At 44.3% G+C, this 8,369-nt stretch overlaps 1 long non-coding RNA gene across 1 annotated transcript in view; it reads left to right on the forward strand.

Moving 5' to 3' along the window:
• LOC140349468 (uncharacterized) overlaps positions 1 to 7,801 on the forward strand; it is a 264,313-nt gene extending 256,512 nt beyond the window's left edge. Inside the window, exons 2-3 of the long non-coding RNA XR_011924534.1 lie at positions 7,555 to 7,670; positions 7,707 to 7,801. This is a non-coding gene — a long non-coding RNA (uncharacterized lncRNA). The remainder of the gene's footprint in view (positions 1 to 7,554; positions 7,671 to 7,706) is intronic.
• Positions 7,802 to 8,369: the final 568 nt, after the last annotated feature.

Here is an 8,369-nt window from a genome sequence, read left to right on the forward strand (position 1 = left end):
CCACCCAACCAAATGTCGGCCATATTGCTTCAAAAATGGCTAAACATGATTTTGGAGTTTTTCCAAACGTCATACTTTTACGAACTCCTCCCAGGGCGTTGGCCCTAAAAAGCTGAAATTTGGTGAAAATGCTACTGAGGAGTGGGACATCAAAAGTTATCCAAATTACATTGATACCTCTCACGGTCTCTGTGCGGCGAAGCCGCAAACTGTAGCTAGAATTTCAGAAATCTCCCATATTTAAAATTTCTGCCGTTTGCGCAGATAAAGTCCGAATTGCGTCAAATTAGAATCAGTTGTTAAACTCTTTGCCCTAAACCCACTTGAAGTGAAATAAATTCATTTGGCGCCACAGCGCCCCCTACAGATTTTATATGGAGGTTAAATGTTTAGTTTTGCGAAATTATATGAAATTTGACACACAACTCAATTATAGCATCCCCATCAAAAAAGTCAATGAGAGCCATGTCATAATTGTTATGGCGTTGCCGTAACGATGACCGAAACCTTCCATGTTATTCCAATGGGGAAATCGCCAGAACATGTTTACACTTTATACTTTCACAAACTCCTCTTAGGGCGTTAGCCCTATTAACCTGAAATTTGGTGAGACTCATCTTCAGGGGTGGACCATCAAAAGTGATCCACATTTTTATTCAAAGAGTCACGGTGTCTGTGCGGCAAAGCCGCACATTGTGCCAAAAATTCAAAATAAAATTGCTTTTTGATGGTAAAACAAAGGGGAGAAGATGTGACAGCGTCACTGATTCAGCAGTAGGCGCAATAAAAGAACAATTGGGGCGCGTTAGCGCCCCCTCCTCTTGCGGCGTGGCGGCGGCGTGGCGAGGGCCGATCATTGCCGCTTGCGGCTATATTTCCCTTTCTTTTCTCTCTCTTCCTCTCATGCCTCTTTCTCTATTTCTATCTGAGCAGATAGTCACACTGGACAATGTCAGTGTAGCCTCCAGTTCTACTGTAAGAAACCTTGGAGTCTTATTTGACCAGGAGCTCTCATTTAAAGCTCATATAAATCAAGCTTGTAAAACAGCCTATTTCCATTTGCGCAACATCGCCAAAATCAGAAGAATCCTGCCTAAAAGTGATGCCGAAAAACTTATCCATGCATTTGTAACGACTAGATTAGACTACTGTAACTCCCTGCTTGCAGCGTGTCCTAAAAGCTCCATAAAAAGCTTTCAACTGGTTCAAAATGCAGCAGCAAGATTACTAACAGGAACAAAAAGAAGAGAGCACATTACGCCAGTGCTGAAGTCTCTTCACTGGCTCCCCGTCGAGTCCAGAATCAAATTCAAAATTCTACTCTTGACCTACAAAGCCATAAATGACATGGCCCCATCCTACCTCAAAGATGCTATAGAACCATATCATCCAAACAGAGCTCTTCGCTCTCAGAATGCCGGCCTTCTGGTGGTGCCAAGAGTCTCTAAAAGTACTGTAGGAGGTAGAGCGTTTAGCTACCAAGCCCCTGTGTTATGGAATCAGCTCCCGACCCATGTTAAATATGCTGACACAGTCTCTTCATTTAAGTCCAGGCTTAAAACGTTCCTCTTCGAAATCGCTTATGGTCAGACTAGTTAGGAACAGAAAGATAAACCCACAGCTTCAGCTACGCTGCCCTAGGAGTAACTGTGCTGGGGGAAGTATGACAGCTTGAGCACTATCCTCTTCTTCTGACTACTTATGCTATCAAACAATATTTATTTTTTAATTCCACTTGCAAACTGTTCACCGCCTTCTTTTTCTTTCTCTCACTCCTGAGGACCTGTGGACCCAGATGTCCCTCTCCTGGTGAAGTGGTCCCTGCCCCATGTGGACGGTCCCTCATCTGCCTGAAGAGTGGCTCCAGTTCGCCTCAGTCGGTCCCTCATCTGCCTGAAGAGTGGGTCCAGCTCGCCTCCGACGGTGCCTCATCTACCTGAAGAGTGGGTCCAGCTCGCCTCCCACGGTCCCTCATCTGCCTGAGGAGTGGGTCCAGTTCGCCTCCGACGGTCCCTCATCTGCCTGAAGAGTGGGTCCTGCTCGACTCCGACGGTCCCTCATCTGCCTGAAGAGTGGGTCCAGTTCGCCTCAGTCGGTCCCTCATCTGCCTGAAGAGTGGGTCCAGCTCCAGTCTCCTCGTGTCCGTCTGTCCGTCTGTGAGAGTCGGATCTCTCCTTCACTGGAACTCCTCCAGGTTTCTACGCTTTTTTCCCAAAGAGGTTTTTTTTTGTAGTTTTTCCTGGCCGAGAAGGAGAGTCTAAGGACAGAGGACCCTGGGACATCGTCCCTCGCCACCACAGACATTGTCTGACTCCCTCGCCACCACAGACATTGTCTGACTTCATCGCCACCACAGACATTGTTGATTCATTTCTCCCTGTGGCCCTCAGAGGCAACTGTTGTTGTGATTTTGGGCCTTACAAAAATAAATTGATTTGATTTGATTTGATCTATTTCGCTCATCTCCTTTACTCTCAATTTCTTCTCACTCCATCTCTCGTGCAGGAATCAATCCAAATACAACTTTGAGTAACATAATGAAGAGGAAACAGTGTTGCAACAAGATTTTAAAGCGTATTATCAAAGTTGATTTGCATAATATGTCCCTGTAAGTACCTGTACTGTAACGAGCCACGTCCTATTTACCACATTTCAATTCAATTCCATTTATTTTTGCATCGCCCCAAAATCAGAACATCAGTTTCCTCAAAGGACGACAGTGAAAAACAGATGAAACCACCTGTCCTTAGCTCCTCCTTCTGTCCTTAGCTCCTCCTTCTGTCCTTAGCTCCTCCTTCTGTCCTTAGACCCTCCTTCTGTCCTTAGACCCTCCTTCTGTCCTTAGACCCTCCTTCTGTCCTTAGACCCTCCTTCTGTCCTTAGCTCCTCCTTCTGTCCTTAGACCCTCCTTCTGTCCATAGACCCTCCTTCTGTCCTTAGACCCTCCTTCTGTCCTTAGCTCCTCCTTCTGTCCTTAGCTCTCCTTCTGTCCTTAGACCCTCCTTCTGTCCTTAGACCCTCCTTCTGTCCTTAGACCCTCCTTCTGTCCTTAGACCCTCCTTCTGCACGAAAAACTACCAAACCCTTTGGGAGAAAGTACAAATCTGTAGGAGAACCACAAAGAGGGAGAGATCCTCCTCCCACAGACAGAACCATCAGGAGGAGAGAGGGACAGTTCCAGGTAGTGAAGGAGCATCAGCAGTGTCTGAAACAGCACCGCGTCTTCTTTTAGTTCCTGTTAGCAATCCTACGTTTTAAAGCTGTTGAAAGCTTTTTATGGAGCTTTTAGGACACTCAACAGGAAGTTATTGTAGTCTAATCTCGATTCAGCATCACTTTTAGGCAAGATCTTTCTGATTTGATCTATATTACGCAAATGGAAATAGTCTGTTTTACAAGCTTGATTTATATGAGCTTTAAATGAGAGCTCCTGGTCAAATAAGACTCTGAGGTTTCTTACAGTAGAACTGGAGGCTACACTGACATTGTCCAGTGTGACTATCTGCTCAGATAGAGCGTCTCGTAGATGCTTAGGGCCAAGCACAATGACCTCGGTTTTTTCAGGGTTAAGAAGCAGGTAGTTAAGTGTCATCCAGGTTTTTATCTCCTTCACTCAAGCACTAAGTCTGTCTACTTGGGGTTTTGATCAGACCAATCAAGTACCTGCATTTCTGTGATCAGATCCACAGTTAGATCCATACAATCATATTTTATTAAGAGTCGTAGTACCTCTTTTAACCCATTCATGCTGACACAGCCTCTCGACCTAAACCTTTCACCAAAAGCCACCAGACTCCATAAGAGCCACCTTCCTGCCCGGTCTCTGGGGCCACTGGGTTGTACTTGCAGGTCACATCTTGCCAGTTTGTTTTGTGTTGTATTCAGTGTATGGATTGGAGAATGGTCTGTGGCAAATTAAACCTAAAGTTGATCATTTATATTCGTTATAATCTTTCATACAAAGTGGAGCTTGTAGGACACATTGACATAAGAGTACCAGCCCCATTCTTCAGGCCCAGGTAAATGGCTCTATTACGGCCCTGCTCAGAGTGTGTTATTGCCCCATGTGGGTGACATACGGCCCACTCTCCATTTGTGCGGCGACAGTTATGGTCAGGCAGATCACTGAAGTATCCCTCCGCCGCCCTTGGCCTGATCGCACCACTGTCTCCAGATCTGAGCGATTGTCCTAACACTGCCAGTGTTAGGACAATCGCGGACAATCAGGCGGGAAGGAACAAATACACAAAGACTACAAGAGATGTGTGAAATACAAAAGTGCAGTGAAGTACACAAGGAAAAAACATAATTGTCCAATCTGCAGCTAAATGTTGTATTATTTAATTGAATCCGCTTTCATCTATAGATGTATATTGAACATAAAGAAGCGCCACACCAAACAATGCTGTACTCACCAGCATATTGCCACATTGTACAGGACTCAAAAGTAACATTACATTCTGTCATACAAAGTCCCATTTGGACGTCTGTAGTGAAAGTACCTCACAACGTCTGATTTAAGTTTGTGCATTTGATGTGATCAGCAAGGTCTTGTTTTTAGACTTTGTCTGAATATTGCAGATTCATTCATAGCATTTATTCTATTTTAAGTTTCCAATTAGGTCAATTATGTTGTCATGTTTTACTAGCTTTGTAAGAAATTCTATATTTTCAGTTTGTTTTTTGCGTGCTGTACCTGTATTTTAGCTTTAAACGTCAGACTTTGATAACATCCACATGATCAGGATCGTAGCATCACTCACACTGACACAGCCTCTCCATCTAAACTTAGCACGCCCTCAAATTTATTCAGGCTACTTGGACATCTGTTTCCATGACTACTTGGGTCACGTCTTTATCGTAGTTTGTAATATATTTTTTACCTTTTAATTGAAAAAGAAAACTATTTTGTGATTGGAAAATGGTACGTGGCAAATTAAAATAATTCAAATCTGGACTTAAAATGGACAAAATAGGGCTTAAAAATGAGACATTATAGTCAAAATGTTAAAACAATAAATAATAAAATAAAACAATGTTAAAACTAGAGGTCACAATAGTATTTGTAACACTTTTGTTGGTCCAGGTTATATTGGTTTTGTGTGGTGTGTTGTTTGTGTGGCAGAAGCAGAAGGCCACGGTTTAATGCTGATTGCTGAGCGCTGCCTCCTGATTGGTTGAGCTGCAGCCCTGACTTCCTGTCCAGTGTCCTCTGCTCTTCCTTCCTCCCCCTCTTTCTCTCTCTCTTCCTGTGGGAATCACCGCTCTCTCTGTTCCAACACTTTATGAACTTTGTGTTATGAAGTTTGTTTCTCTCTTCCTCCTCCCCCTCATCCTCTCTCTCTCCCTCCTCCCCCTCTCTCTCGCCCCTCTCTCTCTCTCTTCCTCCTCCCCATCGCTCTGGTCCTCTCTCTTTCTCCCTCCTCCCTCCTCCCCCTCGTTCTCTCTCTCTCTCCCTCATCCCCTCGTCCTCTCTCTTGCTCCCTCCTCCCCCTCGCTCTCGTCCTCTCTCTTTCTCTCTCTCTCCCTCCTCTCCTCGTCCTCTCTCTCGCTCCCTACTCCCCCTCGCTCTCGTCCTCTCTCTCTCTCCCTCATCCACTCGTCCTCTCTCTCTCTCCCTCATCCCCTCGTCCTCTCTCTTGCTCCCTCCTCCCCCTCGCTCTCGTCCTCTCTCTTTCTCTCTCTCTTCCTCTTCTCCTCGTCCTCTCTCTCGCTCTCTCACACACACACATTACAAACTAAGATGTATTAACAGGATTTAGATGCACAAGCTCTTGTATTAAGTTAATGTGATATGAGTATTAGAAAATATCCTTGTCACCATCCGACAACGGCAAGTTACTTTATGAAAAACATGACTTGGAGGATCTGTTTATTGCATGTTGTATTTGCAATAAAAAAAACATATTCCAGTGGTTCCAGTTGGAGAGGCTGAGGAGGTTTATGGTTCTGCTGCTGCAGTGGCGATGGGGCTTGTATCCATATGATGGAGGGGAGAGGGAGTGTATGTAAGTGAATGTGAATTATGGTCAGTGTTAAAAAGGAACTTATACATGTACGGAAAATACATATTATTTTTGGTGGTGAGCCAGTGAAGAGACTCCAGCACCAACGTAATGTGCTCCCTTCTTTTAGTTCCTGTTAGTTGTTGTTGTTGTTGTTGTTTTATGGCGGTTGGCATCCGAGTGTTGCATTACCGCCAGACTTTATTCCTCAGACGTTTCGTAGTCCTCAGACTCTGTCGTAGTCCGTAAAAGTACACCTTCCATTGCTTTGGTGTTACAAAGCCCATGAGGTCATGATATGTCTTTGTGATCTTGCTGCTGCATTTTGAACCAGTTGAAAGCTTTTTATAGAGCTTTTAGGATAGTTACAGTACTATAATCTAGATGTTACAAATGCATGAATATGTTTTTCAGCATCTCTATTAGACAGGATTCTTCTGATTTTGGCTGTATTGTACAAATGGAAATAGGCTGTTATAAGGCTTGATTTACATGTGCTTTAAATGAGAGCTCCTGGTCTCCGCCGAAAATCCCTGGGTAAAATCTGTTCTTACAACCTGGAAAGAGTTAATCAAAACATACAAACTAAAATAAGATGTTAAAATGTTAAATTAGTTGGTCAAAGTTTAGCCCCTGGCAGCACAGATTTGAGATTTAAAATCTGGATAACTAAAGGTATAAAGGTTTTCTTTGAGATCGTAAAAGAAAATCATATGTAAAGCTTTGATGTGTTGAAAGAATCCTTTGACTTGGAGCAATAGACTGTTATTGGTATTTACAAATAAGTTATTATACTCAAGAAATGTAACCAAGCGATGCCTACCATAATTTAGGCAGCCACTCTACTGATTACATTAATATAAGATAAAGAGTGGGAAAGTATTAGTACATTTCACCGGAGAACCACAAAATCACATGTCTGGAGTGAATTCAGTTGGAAAAGTGTGACACATTTTTTTCATGACACCATGTCAAAGTGCCCATTATTCACAAGGAAATGCAAACTATTGGAGAAACTGTGGCAGCCAAGAGGCACACTATAATTGCTTTGAACCACTTTCATCTGCTGTGGGCCGACAGAACAAAGGAGAGTGGTAAGAAGAGAGGAAGAGGCCTGGCTGTGTTTGTGAATGAGAAGTGGCACAAACCTGGATGCTGTACAATTAAGGAGCAGCTGTGTAACAAAGACATTGAACTGTTGGCTGTTGGCATCAGGTCATATTATCTGCCCCGGCAGTTTTCACATGTTATTGTGATAGCAGTGTATGTGGCCTCCTCTGCTAATGCTGACAATGCTCAGAATCAGAAAAGGGTTTATTGCCATTGTCAATAACAGAATTCACAAACATAGGAACTTGCTTCGGTGATTTGGTGCAACATAAAACAATGAACAATGATAAACCCAACTATATAAAGTCAAAAAGAAAAATACTTTAAATCTGCTAGAGGATAAAAAAAAAGAATAGGCTTACTATGTACACAGAATTTACAGATGTAGAGCAGAAAGTGAACAGTGCAGTGAGTGATTAAATAATGGTTAAAGTGACAGGTGTTTAAGAAGTGTTCATGAGTCCGACGGCAGAGGGAAAGAAACTTGTGGCGGGAGGTTCTGGTCCGGATGGACCGTAGCCTCCTGCCTGAGGGGAGTGGCCTCCTGCCTGAGGGGTGTGGCCTCCTGCCTGAGGAGAGTGGATCAAATAGTCCATGTCCAGGGTGAGAAGGGTCAGCTGTGATCCGACCTGCTCGTCCCAGAGTCCTGGAGACGTACAGGTCCTGCAGAGATGGAAGTCTGAAGCTCTGAAAACCTCCTAGTCTGTAATGTCCAAACATGCATGTAGCTCCTCCACTGCCTCTTTGGTCCACTTCTTAGAAGTCCTCACTACAGGTTTGGAGAGCTTCAGCCTCTGTCTGTACGTGGAGATCAGGTGAACCATGAAGTGATCTGACGACGAGTGACGCACTGCTCTCCTGCACCACCAGATTACAGACCCAGCTCCCACAGGCTCTCTTCCTTGTCTCTGGTGACTTTAACCACGCTTCTCCCTCTTCTGTTCTACCAACATACACCCAGTATGTTACCTGCCCCACCAGAGACAATAGAACATTGGACTTGTTCTTTGCCAACACCAAGGAGGCTTATTCTTCTTCCCCCCTCCCTCCCCTGGGTAGCTCGGACCACAACCTTGTACATCGGAGGCCTGTGTATGAACCCATCATGCGCAGGCAGCCTTCGGTGCCCTGTGTGGTGAGGATGTGGACTGCTGACAGTGAGGAAGCTATGAGGGACTGCTTCAGCTCCACTGTCTGGACTGAACTTTATGACCCGCATGGAGAGGACATCAACACACCTGGATGGTGTTGAAG

The sequence above is a fragment of the Eucyclogobius newberryi genome, unplaced genomic scaffold (assembly GCF_026437365.1).
Source record: "Eucyclogobius newberryi isolate DKJ021-1_F unplaced genomic scaffold, fEucNew1.0.hap1 SCAF_7, whole genome shotgun sequence".
NCBI lineage: Eukaryota > Metazoa > Chordata > Actinopteri > Gobiiformes > Gobiidae > Eucyclogobius > Eucyclogobius newberryi.